This window comes from Anabrus simplex, chromosome 2 (genome assembly GCF_040414725.1).
Source record: "Anabrus simplex isolate iqAnaSimp1 chromosome 2, ASM4041472v1, whole genome shotgun sequence".
Taxonomy (NCBI): domain Eukaryota; kingdom Metazoa; phylum Arthropoda; class Insecta; order Orthoptera; family Tettigoniidae; genus Anabrus; species Anabrus simplex.
In genome coordinates, this window is record NC_090266.1 from 143,956,762 (window position 1) to 143,974,931 (window position 18,170).

At 39.3% G+C, this 18,170-nt stretch overlaps 1 protein-coding gene across 1 annotated transcript in view; it reads left to right on the forward strand.

Annotated features, from left to right (window-relative positions):
- Positions 1–18,170, forward strand: part of Hmt-1 (ABC transporter ATP-binding protein/permease Hmt-1) — a 239,560-nt gene that overhangs the window by 185,363 nt on the left and 36,027 nt on the right. The gene's annotated exons all lie outside the window — the stretch shown is intronic.

Sequence of the window (18,170 nt, forward strand, 5' to 3'; positions counted from 1 at the left end):
TTGCCAACAATTGTTAATCATTCTGGATGTCTTTTTTATGCCAACAATGTCAAATTGTTTAAAGAAATATCAAATAATAACTACAGTGGAAGTCCGATATAGCAAGTACGGCATATAACGAGAACCCCGTTATACCGACAGTGTTGTGCTGTCCCTTCAAAATTCCTATATTAAACTGTGTATTATCCTTCGGTTACAGCGAGAGCCCTATCACTGACTCATCCGTTATTATGAGCGATTAAACGCGCGCAATTTTTTCCGTTTCCGATATTTATGCACTAGGTGACGCAGTTTCAATAAGGAAACTGAAACGTTCGCCACAAAATGTGATTGATCATCTTTGGTACGGTATAGTTTTCTCGCTATGTGCATTTGCGACCTCTCTCGTTGACATTCAGAAGGGATTTTGGAGTCGATTAGTAATACCCAACGACTGCTGTTCTCTAAAGAAAATTCGAAATGAAAGAGGTTAACAAGTTTTCATAATAAATGCGTAAATAACGAGGCCGATAGCAGTTGTTAACTCGTTAAAAAGAACGGCTGAAGTAAACGATCTCTTAATTTTAATGTTATACACCGGTACTGAAATTAAGTAAGAATGTGATTCACCCTAAGATATGGCAGAGTACATCACTGATTTCAGAGGATAGTTCATATTTTCTCACGTCTAATTAAATTTCGGAAAGGCTATTCACATGTAAATTTTTAGCGAGGATAACTCATTTCTCTACATGCGTTTCAAATATGTTTTCATGACACATATAGGTTAGGTTTGGTGATGCCATTTGAAGAAAAAACTCTGGAGTGATACACCGTATTTCTCCGAATCCAAGGCGACGTTTTTTCCCTCAGAATCTCTTGCGAAAAATCAAGGATCATCTTGCATTCGCGGGCTAACAGTAATGAATACCACTGGCAACTCTCGTGGTAACCACGCTGCTCCTTTTCACCCCCGCACGCACACGCAAACATAAAATTCATTGCCAACAACCGCCTCTTTATTATACATCGCTAGCCGCGAAAACCGGTTGTACAGGGCCTGTGTGTAACGTCACTGGATCTCGGGGAAATAGTGAAGATAGACCGACACTCTGTTAGCCTCTACAAAAACGTTTCTCAAATCTTCAGAATGGCATCAAAACATGCAAGCCTTCGAATTATTAGAAAGGCCACGGCTACTGAGTGGCAGAGTTATAACCTGTCTACTGTACCTGACTCTTAGTAAAATTAAGTTTTATAGACGGCAAGAATATTATCGTGATGGAAAGTCATAAAGATACGTGGAACAGGTATTGCTGGCAAATTTTCAACGGGTTCTCATCGATATAATGATGCCAGTTTTAAATTAATGGTTATTAAACACTCAGAAATGTAGAATAATTGTGCAGCTGCAAGAAAATATGGCATAGGCTTAACTAAAGCCAATATTTGGCATCAGTGTAAACACAAAGATAGCTAAACAAATGTGTACTGTACAAAAAATGCATTCAGTGGTCCGCAACAAGGACGCTTTAAAGAATTCGAAGATAAAATTGTGAGGTATTTACACGAAAAACGCAAGGGCGGAATGGCCACACCGTGGTGCAATAAACTTGTTCGTTGACCTTCAACGTCCGCAATTAGGCCTATACATCGCTAGTCGCTGAAGTTGGCCAAACACGGCAGGCGAGACGTGCGTGTAGCGGTAGCCAGTTATATCTGACGCTGAGTAAAAGTGCCGTACTGTAACAGTTTTATAGACAGCAAGAATAATTTCCTGACGGATCGCCATATTGTAAAGACGCATGGAATAGGTGTTGCTGGCAAATTTTCAAGGGGTTGTCTTCAGTATTATGATGCCAATTTTAAGTTAATGGTCATTAAACCCGCGGAAATAAAGAATAATTATGCAGCCGCAAAAAAATTTGGCATAACGAAAGCCAGTGTTCGGCGTCTAAAAATGCGTACTGTACAACAAAGGCATTCATATGATTTTACAAAGCACTTTCTGAGCCTGATTTACATTTTTTGAAGGAAAAAGTGGAGTTCATCTTGGATTTGGAGAAATACGGTACTGTAATTTTTTCAGAAAGAAATTAAACATACACTTGCACGTAGTATCGGATTTTGAAAAAAAAAACAAATAAGTAAGCCGCAGTGTGGATATCATCCGCTGAAACGCTAGTTTTGAACAAACTGATTGCCGTTTCATACCGATTTTAATTTGTATGGGGGTTTTCTGACTTTTATACAAAAATTGGATATAACGACCATCCACTATAGCGAGTAAATTTTCCGCTGTTGTGAATTCTTGCTATAACGGACTTCTACTGTATTTACTTGAATTACAACAGGATATGAATAACTGCTATCAGCTGCATTTTAGCTACCATATAATAAATGTTTGTTCCAACATTTTCTAGGAGAAAGGACCCCTATTTGTTTAATTATTTAATAGATACATAAACAGTTGCATAAAAGATTTGGGTATTTTAATCAGTAATAGCTTCTCCTTTAATGTCCATATTGAAAACATGACCAACGAAGCATGTCAAACATTGGGATTTATCATTAGGAATTCGAAACCTGAATTGAATGACTCTAATACAGTCTTAGTTTGTTAAATTTTCTGGTTACAAGTAAACTTGAGTATGGCTGTTTAATCAGTCGCATGTATGTAAACTTGAAAGGGTTCAAAATAAGTTTCTGCATTATCTTTATCTTAAAAATACCAGCGTTCTTCATACTGGGACAAAAGATCATATAAGTGGTTACTGGAAGAATTTTAATGAGAGTACTTAAGTATGTGGTGGAAAAAAAATACAGTTGGCACCTTTTTATAAATGTATTAATGGTGTTATTAACAACGCAGAATTATTGGGAAGCATATCTCTCTCTCTCTCTCTCTCTCTCTCTCTCTCTCTCTCTCTCTCTCTCTCTCATGTCATAGAATATCGACGCTTGTTTTTTAAACCAGAAGACACATCATATCATTGTATATTTTATATATTGTATATTTTAATATTATCACTCATATCATGTGACATTCCTCATTAGATTTAGTAATGTTTTTGAATTATATATTAAGTTAGCTTTAGATCTCATGACCAGCTGAGGATGACCTCTCTGAAGGTCGAAACCAGTACTGCTTAGTAACAAGACATAATAAAGTATTGATTAGGTGGACGGTACCCATTCTTTGTGATTGTAAAATGGTTTCCAAAAATTCTGCATTTATTGTTAATACCAAAATATCACACCCCTATTTATTGGAGAAATTTGTCACTTTTCCATGTAAACTTCTTTCTGGTCAGCATCTTTGGTTGCAGTCGCTTAAATGCGGCCAGTATCCAGTATTCGGGAGATAGTAGGTTCGAACCCCACTGTCGGCAGCCCTGAAAATGGTTTTCCGTGGTTTACCATTTTCACACCAGGCAAATGCTGGGGCTGTACCTTAATTAAGGCCACGGCCGCTTCCTTCCCACTCCTAGCCCTTTCCTGTCCCATCGTCGCCATAAGACCTATCTGTGTCGGTGCGACGTAAAAAGCAACTAGCAAAAAAAAAAAAAACTTTTCCATGTAAACTTCTTTCTGGTCAGCATCTTTGGTTAGCCAAGCTCATAAAAAATATGCTTCTCTGGATTCTATTAATATCAAATTTCCTCTTAACTTTAATCGTACAGTAATTGGTTATTTTACTATCCAGATATATTGCACCCGTAATAAGGTCAATCAAAGAGCAAGAAACACCTGTGGTGTGTTCAGTAAGCATTGGCCGTAATATCAGCCAAGCAATACATTTCAAATTTTAAACACAGTATGATATATATTTATTTTTTTTTATTAAAATTTGTCATCCTGGCTAGCTATGATTATGGAATATGATCATTACTGTACTACTGAAATGATCTTGATGTCACATAAAAATGAACAAACAATATTGGGTGGTACATTAGAATTCTTCCCTATCCACTCTAACAAAATTGTGAATACAATAAATTTTCTTTTTTGTGGTTTTCAATTTAACAATTTAATTTTGCTGGCTATTTCTCGAACAAATCTGAAAAATATTGAAAAATCGATGATAAAATATTATCATATGAAAGTCCAATTACAAAGACTATTACCAAGAATTAATTAAATTTCTGCTGTAAAATAGGCTTAAAATCGTGTCAAAAGATAAGAACATTATATTGAAAATTTGCTTATTTATTTATTTGCTATTTGCTTTAAGTCGCACCGACACAGATAGGTCTTATGGCGGCGATAGGATAGGAATGGCCTAGGAATTGGAAGGAAGTGGCCGTGGCCTTAATTAAGGTACAGCCCCGGCATTTGCCTGGTGTGAAAATGGGAAACCACGGAAAACCATCTTCAGGGCTGCCGACAGTGGGGCTCGAACCCACTATCTCCCGATTATTGGATACTGGCCGCACTTAAGCGACTGCAGCTATCAAGCTCGGTATATTTATTTATTCATTCATTCCTGACTTACATTTGTGGCAGAGTTAGGGCTCACGGCCCTCTCTTTCACTTAACTACTTTAAACAATAAAATTTTAAAATGTAAACATAAAAGTAAAATACAGTAATTCTACAAAGAAATAATACTACACACAGATTACACTAAGACTAGATTACAAATCAGTACGGCAATTAGTGTAATAATAATAAAAAGAGGAATGATGATGATGATGATGATGATGAAATGCATAATAGATAGAAGAAAACCCATTCACACAAAATACACACAGTGACTCTCACAACTCAGTTACATGTTCCCAGGAAAATTTTTCGACAGGCAGATTTGAATTTTTGAGAGGAAGTAACATGCTGAATGTCCAATGGGAGTGCATTCCAAAGTCTTGATGCAGTAACTAAAAATCAATGATTGTAGGAGTTCATTTGATTTAGTGGAATTTCAAGTAGGGAACCAGAACGGGTACTAATTTCATGGAATGAGGAAAGGAAATGAAAATTAGAAGATAGGTAAGTAGGAGTGTTCGAGACTACTTGGTAAACAAGTGTCATTAGGTGAAAATTCATTCATTTATGCGTAGTCATTCCAATGTTTTGAAATATGGTGTAACATGAGTGTCATGTCGCAGTTGGAAGGCATATTGTATGCATGAGTTTTGTGCTCATTGAAGTCTCAATGTTTGTTCAGCATTTAGATTGACTAGTACTGTATCACAGTAGTCTAAAATTGGGAATAGCAGTGCTTGGATTAAATTAAATTTAAGGTTTTAGGAAAAGCATTCTTGTGATGTTTCAGGGGATATAGAGCAGCAAGAACCTTTCTACATGCATTAGTTGAGTGTTCATTCCAGGTCAGATTCTCATTGATGATAATTGGAGGAGGATTGATATCACTTACTACATGTAATAATTTACAGTTTCCTATGATAATACTTTGTGTTTTACGAGGATTTAGAATTGTTTTTAGAATAGGCGGTAAGCCTTTCAATCATCATCATCATTGTACAGTTCCAGTTTCCCGGGTACTGTTTATGAGCCTCTTCCACTTCTTCCTGTCCATGTACAACTTGTCATGAAGAACATCATCCTTGTCCATCCTCTGGTAACTAGATCAACTTTGATCTTGTTCATCCATAAGGTTTTAGGACTTTCTGCAGGTTTTTTCCCCTCCACCTGTCTTTCCAAACTTATTCTGACTGTTCTTGTACTGACCCGGTGTGTAACATCTGGTAAAGGGTCCCAGCTCAGGGTAACGAGTGAAGACCTCAACGGCAGCAAAAGCGGAGAATGTGATTCGGTACGGTGGAGCTGGTAGAGGATGCAACCCATTCCCCTGGGGGTAGTACAGATGGAACCCACTGCCTTGTGGGATGAGGAGGGATCCTTAAAGGCTAAGGGAGTAAACCCCAAAAGAAAATCCTCAGTTAAGTTAGGCCTAGCAAGCCAGTAAAAGAGCTTATTTGTAGTTGCTTTCAAAACACATAAGCCTTTCAATATCTTAATTAGTATGCTGAACTGTTTAATGTAAATTGTTAATAAAGGGTGTATGTATATGCGTGCATAATAATAGGAGCCCTAGAACAGACCCTTGAGGGACACCGGATTATTTTACAGCCCATTGGGATCTTTGACCGTTTACCACTACGCACTAGCGACGATTTGAAAGGTACGACTTTAAAAATTTTAGAGCTATCGGGTCGATAATCAGAGAGCGGAGCTTAGATAATAGTATGTCTATATTTACCGGGTCAAACATACTACGTAAGTCAAGGAGTGTCGGTATCGTCACCTGCAGTTTGTCCATTGCTAGTCGTATGTCATCTGTTACCCAAAGAAGGGCAGCCATAGTACTGTGTCCCTTTCTGAAGCCAGATTGCAATGGGTCAAAAAGAGAATGACTGGTTAAGAATTCTACTAGCTGCTCGTGTATAACTCATTCAAGAACTTTCGAGAGAGGGGAAGAATCGAATAGGCCAGTAATCAGATGGCACATTTGCTGTGGTTTGTTTCAATATTGAGGTTACTAGAGCATTCTTTCATGCAGTTGGAAACATCCCTGTGGTTAGACAGTAGTTTACAATATGGGTAAGGATTGGTAGGACAGCACCAATAATGTTTTTTATAAAGACTGTTGGCATGTTATCTACTCCTTGAGCTTGTGACTGAACTGAATTGAAAATATGTTTTACATCCTTTACACTGACTGGGTGAAAAGAGAAATTATGTTCATTTTCTATATGGTCACTGATTCTTTTATTATATGGATATGATTTTAAGGTTGAGATTCATTTATTGGATTAGTTACAAAGTGAGATTTTACTGTATCAAGGGATATAGTTGGCACACGAGGCTTCTTACATTTTCCATCTCCCATAGCTCAAAGTTGGTTCCAGGTCATATGCGTTTAAGTTCCTTGTTACATTTTTAATCTGATTAAATTTGCTCTTGCAAATTAATTGCAATACTATTAAAAATCTATTTCATTATTTGTTTCCAAGCCATTGTTGCTTTTATATCGCTAGTTAACCAAGGTGCAGGCGAGCGAGTGACTCTAGATTGCCTATGTGGAGCATGCTTGTCATATAGTCCTATGAATAGAATGTTGAATCTTGTCACTTTCATATCTGTGTCGTGTAATTGCTTTATATCCTCCCAAGGCAAACTGTATGCATGATTTTGGAGTTGCTGTAGAGCGATATTTTTCATATCCGTATAACTAATGCATTTAGCTTTGTACTTTGGTTCACGTAGAGAGTACCACAGGTAAATTAAGTCATTTGCCAGTTGGGGCTAAGATATTTGTGTTAGTCACCAAGAAGTAGTATATGCTCATAGGTTGGTACTAGTTTGAGAAGGTGGAGGAAATTGAATGTACTTACGAACTTTATGCAGGTTATTTGTAATCAGGAGGTCAGTTGGATATCTGAATGCATGAACATAATTAGTTGCATCTAGTGGTAAGATCATCATATCGACGGAGGTAAATAGGTTGCTGATTCGGTTTGATTTGCCAATCGGGCTAAGATATTTGTGTTAGTCACCAAAAAATAGTATATGCTCGTAGGTTGGTACTAGTTCGAGAAGATCACATTCAAGGTCAGCGATTCGGTGGTTTATAGATAACGCCTATCAATTTTTGACGGTTAATTACGGTCTCAACAAACATATATTCCATTTGTGGAGTGATGCCAGATGATGATTTACTAATAATTCTACATTTAATATCATGGGAGGGTAGGGGTACTAGATCCATAATAGACTATATCAAAACAGCTTTGAATTCAGGAAATCTGTTAGGAACATACAGTTTTTTTTTGGGGGGGGGGGGGAGATTTTTGAATGATACAGACCACTGTCTGATCTGTACTGAACTAAGTATCTGTAGGCCTAGGATAGAGAAAGTGAAAAGTAGAAAATCTCTAGGACGAGGAAATTAGACAGAAGTAGATGGATATGATTAGTGAGAAGTGGACTAAGCAGGTTCAGGATATAGAAAGAGAATGGGTCGCATACAGGGATGCTATAGTAGAAACATCAAGGGAATGCCTAGGAACAACTGTGTGTAAAGATGGGAAAAAATGAACATCTTGGTGGAATGATGAAGTGAGAGCAGCTTGTAAGTGTAAAAAGAAGGCTAATCAGAAATGGCTCCAAACAAGGGCTGATGCCGACAGGGAATTGTACGTAGATGAAAGAAACCGAGCGAAACAATAGTTGTTGAATCCAAAAAGAAGTCGTGGGAAGATTTTGGTAATAACCTGGAAAGGCTAGGTCAGGCAGCAGGGAAACCTTTCTGGACAGTAATAAAGAATCTTAGGAAGGGAAGGGAAAAGGAAATGAACAGTGTTTTGGGTAATTCAGGTGAACTCATAATAGATCCCAGGGAATCACTGGACAGGTGGAGGGAATATTTTGAAAATCTTCTCAACGTGAAAGGAAATCTCCCTAGTGGTGTTGCGAACAGCCAAGCTCATGTGGGGGGGGGGGGGGGGGAGGTCTGCCTCCGTAGCATAACGGTTAGTGTTATTAGCTGCTGTCCTCAGGGTTCCGGGTTCAATTCCCGGTACTGCCCGAAATTTAAGACTGGCAGGAGGGCTGGTTTGTGATTGAAATGGTACATGCAGCTCACCTCCATTGGGGATGTGCCTGAAAAGAGCTGCACCACTTCGGAATGAGGACAAGAGTTTACATTGTCCGGCTCCATGGCTAATTGCTTAGCGTGCTGGCCTTTGGTCACAGGGGTCCCGGGTCGGAGATTTTAACCTTAAAAGGTTAATTCCCTTGACTCGGGGACTGGGTTCTTGTGCTGTCCCCAACATCCCTGCAACTTACACACCACACACAACACTATCCTCCACTACAGTAACATGCAGTTACCTACACATGGCAGATGCCACCCACCATCATCGGAGGGTCTGCCTTACAAGGGCTGCACCCGGCTAGAAATAGCCACATGAAATTATCCATATGGGGAGGAGGAAAATAATTTTGGTGAAATTATGCTTGAGGTAGTGGAAAAGTTGGTAAATAAACCCCATTGTCGTAATGCAGCAGGGATAGATGAAATTAGACCTGAAATGATGAAGTAGTGGGAAGGCAGGGATGAAATGGCTTCATAGAGTAGTAAGGTACCTTCAGATTGCACAGAAGCATTCATTGCACCTATCTGTAAGCAAGGGAACGGGAAGGATTGCAACAACTGTCGAGGTATCTCATTGATTAATATACCAGGCAAAGTATTCACTGGCATCTTGGAAGGGAGGGTGCGATCAGTCGTTGAGAGGAAGTTGGATGAAAACCAGTGTGGTTTCAGACCACAGAGAGGTTGTCAGGATCAGATTTTCAGTAAGCGCCAGGTAATTGAAAAATGTTACGAGAGGAATAGGCAGTTGTGTTTATGTTTCGTAGATCTAGAGAAAGCATATGACAGGGTACCGAGGGAAAAGATGTTCGCCATACTGGGGGACTATGGAATTAAAGGTAGATTATTAAAATCAATCAAAGGCATTTATGTTGACAATTGGGCTTCAGTGAGAATTGATGGTAGAATGAGTTCTTGGTTCAGGGTACTTACAGGAGTTAGACAAGGCTGTAATCTTTCACCTTTGCTGTTCATAGTTTACATGGATCATCTGCTGAAAGGTATAAAATGGCAGGGAGGGATTCAGTTAGGTGGAAATGTAGTAAGCAGTTTGGCCTATGCTGACGACTTGGTCTTAATGGCAGACTGTGCCGAAAGCCTGCAGTCTAATATCTTGGAACTTGAAAATAGGTGCAATGAGTATGGTATGAAAATTAGCCTCTCGAAGACAAAATTGATGTCAGTAGGTAAGAAATTCAACAGAATTGAATGTCAGATTGGTGATACAAAGCTGGAACAGGTCGATAATTTCAAGTATTTAGGTTGTGTGTACTCCCAGGATGGTATATAGGAAGTGAGATTGAATCAAGGTGTCGTAAAGCTAATGCAGTGAGCTTGCAGTTGCGTTCAACAGTATTCTGTAAGGAGGAAGTGAGCTCCCAGACGAAACTATCTTTACATCGGTCTGTTTTCAGACCAACTTTGCTTTACAGGAGCGAAAGCTGGGTGGACTCAGAATATCTTATTCATAAGTTAGAAGTAACAGACATGAAAGTAGCGAGAATGATTGCTGGTACAAACAGGTAGGAACAATGGCAGGAGAGTACTCGGAATGAAGCGATAAAGGCTAAGTTAGGAATGAACTCGATGGATGAAGCTGTATGCATAAACTGGCCTCGATGGTGGGGTCATGTGAGGCGAATGGAGGATGATAGGTTACCTAGTAGAATAATGGACTCATGGAGGGTAAGAGAAGTGGAGGGAGGCCAAGACGATGCTGGTTAGACTCGATTTCTAACGATTTAAAGATAAGAGGTATAGAACTAAATGAGGCCACAACACTAGTTGCAAATAGAGGATTGTGTCGAGATTTAGTAAATTCACAGAGGCTTGCAGACTGAACGCTGAAAGGCATAACAGTCTATAGTGATGTATGTATGTATGTATGTTAATATCATCTCTACAATATACCGCTACACCACCACCACGCCTGCCAGTGCGATTATGCCGATAGAGACTATATCCTTCTAGTTTTACTTGGGTAGAGCTAATTTTGTCAGACATCCAGGTTTCAGTAATACACATAAGATGCGTGTTACAGGTTGACATCAAACGAACTTCATCTATGTGACTGAGGAGTGAATGCGAATTGATATGGCAACACTGCAGACTTCTCGAGAACTGAGGCGGAGATTGTTTCAAAAGTAGTCAAGTAGGCTGAGGCATGGAGGCAGTTGGTGAAGTTACACGAGGTTTTACATCATCTTGGAATATACTCGGGTCAATGCCATTCAGGAATGAGGAATTGTTTTTCTTGAGATTTTAACTCATGAAATCACCTTACGAAGATTCGAGACCAATCTAGATTAACATAAACTATAACTATGAATTTATTTATTTTTTTTTGCTATGGGCTTTACGTCGCACCGACACAGATAGGTCTTATGGCGACGATGGGATAGGAAAGGCCTAGGAGTTGGAAGGAAACGGCCGTGGCCTTAATTAAGGTGCAGCCTGGTGTGAAAATGGGAAACCACGGAAAACCATTTTCAGGGCTGCCGATAGTGGGATTCGAACCTACTATCTCCCGGATGCAAGCTCACAGCCGCGCGCCTCTACGCGCACAGCCAACTCGCCCGGTTAACTATGAAATACTAGAGTGTCATCTGATATTATTAAATCTCAAACAAGTGATATTGCACACATAATAACTCATATTCACAACCTATGTTTCAACACACGGGTTTAATAAATCTCAAAGACATTGTGATATGACCATATAAATTCACATTGAGAAGACTCTACTATCTTACTCAAATACTATATGACGTCTCTCTCATAAAATGCCTCTTCACTAATCCTGCACCAATGGATAACACATTGCGAAGACATTAGTCGAATATCACACCAGCTATGACTCCAATAATTCCATGTCAGCCAAAATTCTTATTACAAATATTCGCACCAGGCGAGTTGGCCGTGTGGTTAGGGGCACGTGGCTGTGAGCTTGCATCCGGGATATAGTGGGTTCGAACCCCATTGTCAGCAGCCCTGAAAATGGTTTTCCATGGTTTCCCATTTTCACACCAGGCAAATGCTGGGGCTGTACCTTAATTAAGGCCACGGCCGCTTAACGCAAATATTTCTGATCCTATCAGGATGTCACGAAACACGTGGTTAGAAAATTCACCAAGTATAATTCACGCACATATCCCCGATTTGACTGACTTTCAGATTGAAGACTCAACCTGTCGCAAATGTTACTCTAATCAATTAGAAATTACCATAATTGAATCACGTCAGACGTTAACATTAATTCACTGAGATGAAATTAACATTGCCACTCGAAGATCTGAAAGTTCCTAAATATTGCCGAAGTAAAAATCGTAGATGGAAAATATTATCACCAAAGTTCTATCAAATTATTCTCCACTCATTGATGAATTAAAATTCCTCAAAATTTTATAGATGACTGAAATAACACACGGATATCGGGTCAATCATCTTGAAAATAATTCCTACCTGAAATGTGATGTTCAAATGCACAAGGAAGAATGCATGTCAGAATCACTACTGCAAGTAAGCATATGAGAGCAACTACACTACAGTAAATTACAAGACCACTCCAATAATGCAAGGAAATCAAAGTACCAAACTACTGAACAGATAATTAGTATAAGACTGTGTCGACTTTGCTCACCTCGACGGCTTCATCCTGGATGATGAGCTGTCGCCCTCATCTGGTCTGTTCAGGGTCGGTATCCTCCCATCTTGAAGTCATTGATTGTGGTTCCTGGATTTAGGCCCATATGATGAAATGTAAGTTGAACTCTGATTGGTTACATCCTCATATTAATAAAATCAGTGAAATCCTCTTGTTTAGTCTTGTGTAGTGTCCTTTCCTTGAAAGGTGTTGCTGAAACTGGTACAAAACAATTCAGCAAAAAATTCATCTGCAACTCTTCTTCAATATTGCAGGCTAATATGTACTTGTCAATACTCATAGCGGTTTTGACGTCTGTTGGTTATAAAGTAATATGTAACCATTAGTATGCCTGATGTAATTGTTCACAAGACGACCCTGCCATCTGAAAATTTTGAGAATGTCCCCACTATATCACATTGATGTGGAGTCCAAGCAAAGTCTCCCAGTGAATGTTTCCAGAGCAGGTAAACAAGTGAAGGCTAGATGAGAATGACACTGTGCACACAACCTGTCAAGCTACTATTCATACCACCAGAAGTAATTGTTCAGTTGATGTACTTAATTAATACTTCCTTATTTTCACATAATAGTGACGAATGCCTACAAATAGTTTATAAAATACACCACAACTTTCCAATTGGGTGTCTATTATCGAAACACCCTCTTGCATAATTAGCAAGGCATTCATTAACTATGAAGTTCACACAATTAGTTCAGGATAGTTCGCGTTGAAATATCACTTCCAGTGTTCTCATAAATTAAAATGCACATTTCCTCAACTGTACAGTATAAGCAAAATATAGTTGTTCTGAATGTTGGGTGTTTGTCATTGATATTGCCGATACGAGTTCCAAAGTCCCCTAACATTTCCAAAAATAGTCGCAAGAAAAACAAAACATACTGGCTCGACAAGTTAAATCAACACCTGCTCGCACAAAACCTCGTATTTTCTGGATCGCCTGACTTCATTTATGTGCATTCCATTACTTCTATTTTAGATTTATTTTGAACATGCTCTCCTTCAAGACTGTATTCATACCATTCATTAATTTCTCCAGATCTTCTGCAGACTCAGAAAAAGTAAAAGTCCACAAATCTTGGATTGAACTTTGATTCTCCTTTCCAAATTCTCTTTGATTTCCTTTACTGCTAGTTCTATACAAATATTAAAATTGATAGGGATAAACTGCAACCCTGCATAGTTCCTTTCCACTTAGTTGATCCCCTTTCCTCTCTCTTCTTATCAGTGCAATTAATTCTAAGGCTGCCCTGTTTAAGGCGTTAGGTCTCTACCTTCCCTTCACTTTTTTTGGCCAATAAGCAGCCGAGAAATGTTGCTTGCACAATAGGCACTCACAAAAAATTAGTGGCGCCATTACACATGTATACTGTGTATTCACAGAAAGAAAAAAGGTATATACAGTAAATACTTCACTTGAACTGCCGTACTATGCAACATTTCTTTAGATATAGGATAGTCACTTTCTAGTGAATAAGTCCTTAATAGTCAGTTGTTGTTTGTTTTGTCTTAACATGGTTCAGTGCTCCTTCAACATACTGTGTATAATGCTTTGTAATTTGTTACCATCTGTCATACATGGGGATATAGGTGCAAATTTTGTCAAAGATGGCTAATGCTTTTTCAGACATAGGCAGAGGATTGATTTCCTTTTCGTCTTCCACCTTGCTCGCAATCTGATGTGCAGAGCTCGCACCGGATGTAACAATAGCATTGTCACACAACTGTTCTATGCTCATTACGCTGCATGTAGCATGCTCACTATTGACTGCTGTGAACATCTTGAATTTAACATCCGTTGACGCGAGCTTCCCCCAGATCTCACTGATAAAAAGTTCTTCGCTGGCAGTGTTGATATCATTTGTGCCTCTCCTTTTGCCATAGCCACACTTACGAAGACAGTTTTGAACTGTAATGGGCAAAACATGGAACCCTTCTAAGACAACAAAGTGGACTGCGTGTAGAATATTGATGTACATCTTCACCTTTTTCCCGGCTTCCAACATATGCACAGCCCTTTGCACCATCTGTTTGCTTTGAATCACTTAATTACTCCTGCATTTAGAGGCTAGAGGACACATATTTCTTAAGAAAAGGAAAGTTCATAAGGTTGTGTGACACAGTCACCTAGAAACAAAACTATCTTTCTCACTTGAGCACGCATAGAAGCATCCAGTCCACAAAGAAAATTTTAAAAAATTATGGTCATCCAGGCTTTACTGTTCATGTAGTACCACATTGGTTATGTTCTCGACATTCGTAAAGCATCTTGGTTTTGCTTCTTTGCCTATGATGACAGAAATAAGCTTGTTCGACCCATCACGGTTATGGCACAATGAAACAGTCGTGTGGTGCTTTACACATTCTCCTCTGTGACAAGTTTCTTCTTTAAAATCCAGTAAGCAGTTGAAAAATAGGCTGGTTTCATCCACGCTATAGATGTCGTTCAATTTGTATTCTTCAACCAGCTTTGAGAGATTTTCTTTGTATTCCTGCTTGGTGATACTGTTGTTAAAAGTATGTCAGAAATAAACATCTAACCCTGGACATAATGCAGGTTTCTTTACTTGACAAAACTCGTTCAGTCTTTAAGTTGAGCTGTTGGAATGCACTCTGTCTCCTTCGAACTGTTGCGGCCCACTCTTTGTTACGATTTCCATGGTTTCCCTAAACATTACCAGGCGAATATGATGTCAAGATGGTCCCTTAAGCATACTTGCCGCAGATCACCTTCGCAGTACTTGCTCTAATTAGCATAATAACAAAACTATGAATATAGTTCCATGAAAGCTGTTCACATAGATATAAATTACATAACGGAAAATTAAAGGAAAACTAACCATCCCATTAAAAGCTCATTAGACAATCCCTAAATAGTTTTCAAAAACAACAATTCAAATTGTGATAATGATATAACAATAGTAATAACAATGAAAATGGTAGCTTAATTTCATTGAATTCAAATGTCAAGTAACAAAGTGCAACGCCACATGTATGGGCTAAGGAAAACTAAATTTCCTTGCCAGATTAAAATAATAATAAACTGAAGTCATGTTCCTAAAGAGTTGAAGTAAGTGAAAATGAAATAACAAAAATTACTGTTATAATAGGCAGACCATTAGATGCTCATTAATAACCCTTGCATAGTTCACAAAAGAACTGTATTATGAGAAAATAATAATGATGATGATGATGATGGTGATGATAACAACAATGATAAGAGTAAGGGGAGTACTAAAAATAAAACGCCTAAAAGTAAACTACAGTGTGTCCTTACCTAACCGGGTAAGGAGCATGTCATGGCAGAAGGTCAACGGACTGGCACCAAGGAACTCCCAATGTTGCATCAATGCAACATTATGTATCATGCTGCAATATTTAGCACCAAGCTCGATAGCTGCAGTCGCTTAAGTGCGGCCAGTATCCAGTATTTGGGAGATAGTAGGTTCGAAGCCCACTCTCGTCAGCCCTGAAAATGGTTTTCCGTGGTTTCCCATTTTCACACCAGGCAAATGCTGGGGCTGTACCTTAATTAAGGCCACGGCCGCTTCCTTCCTACTCCTAGCCCTTCCCTGTCCCATCGTCGCCATAAGATCTATCTGTGTCGGTGCGATGTAAAGCAACTAGCAGAAAGACATATTTAGCCAACTATACTTTAATTCATTCAATTTTAAAGGGAGATCAAAGAGAAAAGTTTTATTTTTATTCTTAGGAACAGACAGTTTATAACTCAATATTTAAGGTCATTCAGAATGATATATATATATATATACACGCACGCACGCACACACACATACACACACACACACTCTCTCTCACTCACACTCTCTCTCTCTCTCTCTCTCTCTCTCTCTCTCTCTCTCTCTCTCTCTGCCGGAAAAAATAAATAAATTAGTACACCTGGAAAGACGACCGATTTTGATCCAATGATGGCAGATGCCACCTGGGGGTAGTAGATGTACTGACAATGGTTTCAACGTCATCCGCCAACAGATAGCGTAGTGATATAGCTTCCAGAGCGCCATCTGTGTGTACGCTGTAATAGAGAATGTTTACAGCGATAAGATTCAGTGTGATATAAACGTGCAAAGCAAACAGGCTTCATGCTACGGAGATGCACCCATGCTTCCCACAGCCAACTGAGCGAGTTTGACAGGGGTCAAATTGTGGCCTTCCAAGTGGCAGGATGGTCCTTTCGGAGAATTGCCACACAAGTTGGACATGCTACATCAGTTGTGAAACGATGCTGGTTGCAATGGTCACGTGAACATTCTCACACCCATAGACGAGGTTCTGGACTTCCAGGCAGCATGGACATCTGCAAAGATCATTGTATTGTAAGGGCAGCAGTGGCAGATCGTACAGCTACCACAGCATAGATAAGAGGGTTTGTTAGCCCAGAAGTGTCAACACAAACTGTTGCCAACCGGTTACCAGCAGTGGGACTATGGGCACACCCATCTCTAGCCTGTCTTCCTCTCATGCCACAGCATTGACGTGCACGGCTCGACTGGTGCCATCAGAAGATCACTTGGAGGATGGAACGGCAGGTGTAGTCTTCAGCGATGAAACCAGATTTTGCCTGTACTTAAGTGATGGTCGTTTGCACGTACGACGTAGACCTGGCAAGCGGTGTCTCGTAGAGTGCATTCATCCAAGACACACTGGCCCCACCCCAGGCCTTATGGTCTGGGATGCGATAAGCTAAAAGTTTTGTTCATCTTTGGTGTTTGTGGAGAGAACGCTGACCAGTGCTCAGTAGGTGCAGAATGTTGTAAGATCCGTTCTTTTGTCATTCTTGTTACAGGAAGGTGATGTGTTGTTCCAACAGGATAATGCTCTCCCACACACTGCGCATGAAATTCACTGTGCTCTGCAAGACGTACAGCAACTTCCCTGGCCAGCACGATCTCCAAACTTGTCTCCCATCGAGCACGTGTGGGATATGATGGGACGACAACTAACACGTGCGAATCGTCAACCCACAACTCTTGCAGAACTACGTGAACAGGTCGAACAGGCGTGGAATAATGTATCCCAAGACAGTATTCGCCATCTGTATGATCGAATGGATGCCAGAATCAGTGCCTGCATTGCCGCCCGTGGAGGATACACCACGACTAATATGGGTGTTTCAGCATGGATCGACACCTGGTACCTCAGTACTGCTTGAGCTATTGATCTGTAAATGTAATCATTTCATGTACTCTATATGAACTATTTGAACAATTAGTCTTGAGTGAATTGGAAAACTCTTAAGAGTGTGTACTAATTTATTATTGTCCATGTTAAAGTACATGTTTTCCGATGAATCAGTCATATGCATTTAGGGCTATCACCCAGGTGGAAGATTTCCTATCAGTTGTTTACCTAGTCTTTTCTTAAACGATTCCAAGGAACTTGGAAATTTCTCGAACATTTCCCTAGATACATTATTCTAATCCCTAATTCCTCTTCCTATAAAATAATATTTGCCCCAATTTATCCTCTTGAATTCTAATTTTATTTTTCTATTATGTTCTTTCCTACTTTTATGAGAGACGTGTTCATTCCACCTTTCAGTACATATCATGATATACACATCATCAAGGGTAAGTCATATTAAAATGAAGGACATGTTTTGCCATCCCTCTTATGGGACATCTACAATCAATCTGAATGCCTGTGGTGCAGGTCAATTCTAAGCATCTTGTATCCAGGAAACAACAGTACGGTTTGTTTATTTCGTAATACTTGTTCAATCATAACTCTTTCAGGAAAAACAGAATTCTCTTCTTCAGTGAACACTACACTTTCCATCTTCAAATGACTTGATTACTTTTGCTTGAACAATTTTGGAAAACACCTAAAACTAAATACTTTACTTCACTTCAAAGCATTAATAACAAACAGTATCACAGCTTATTC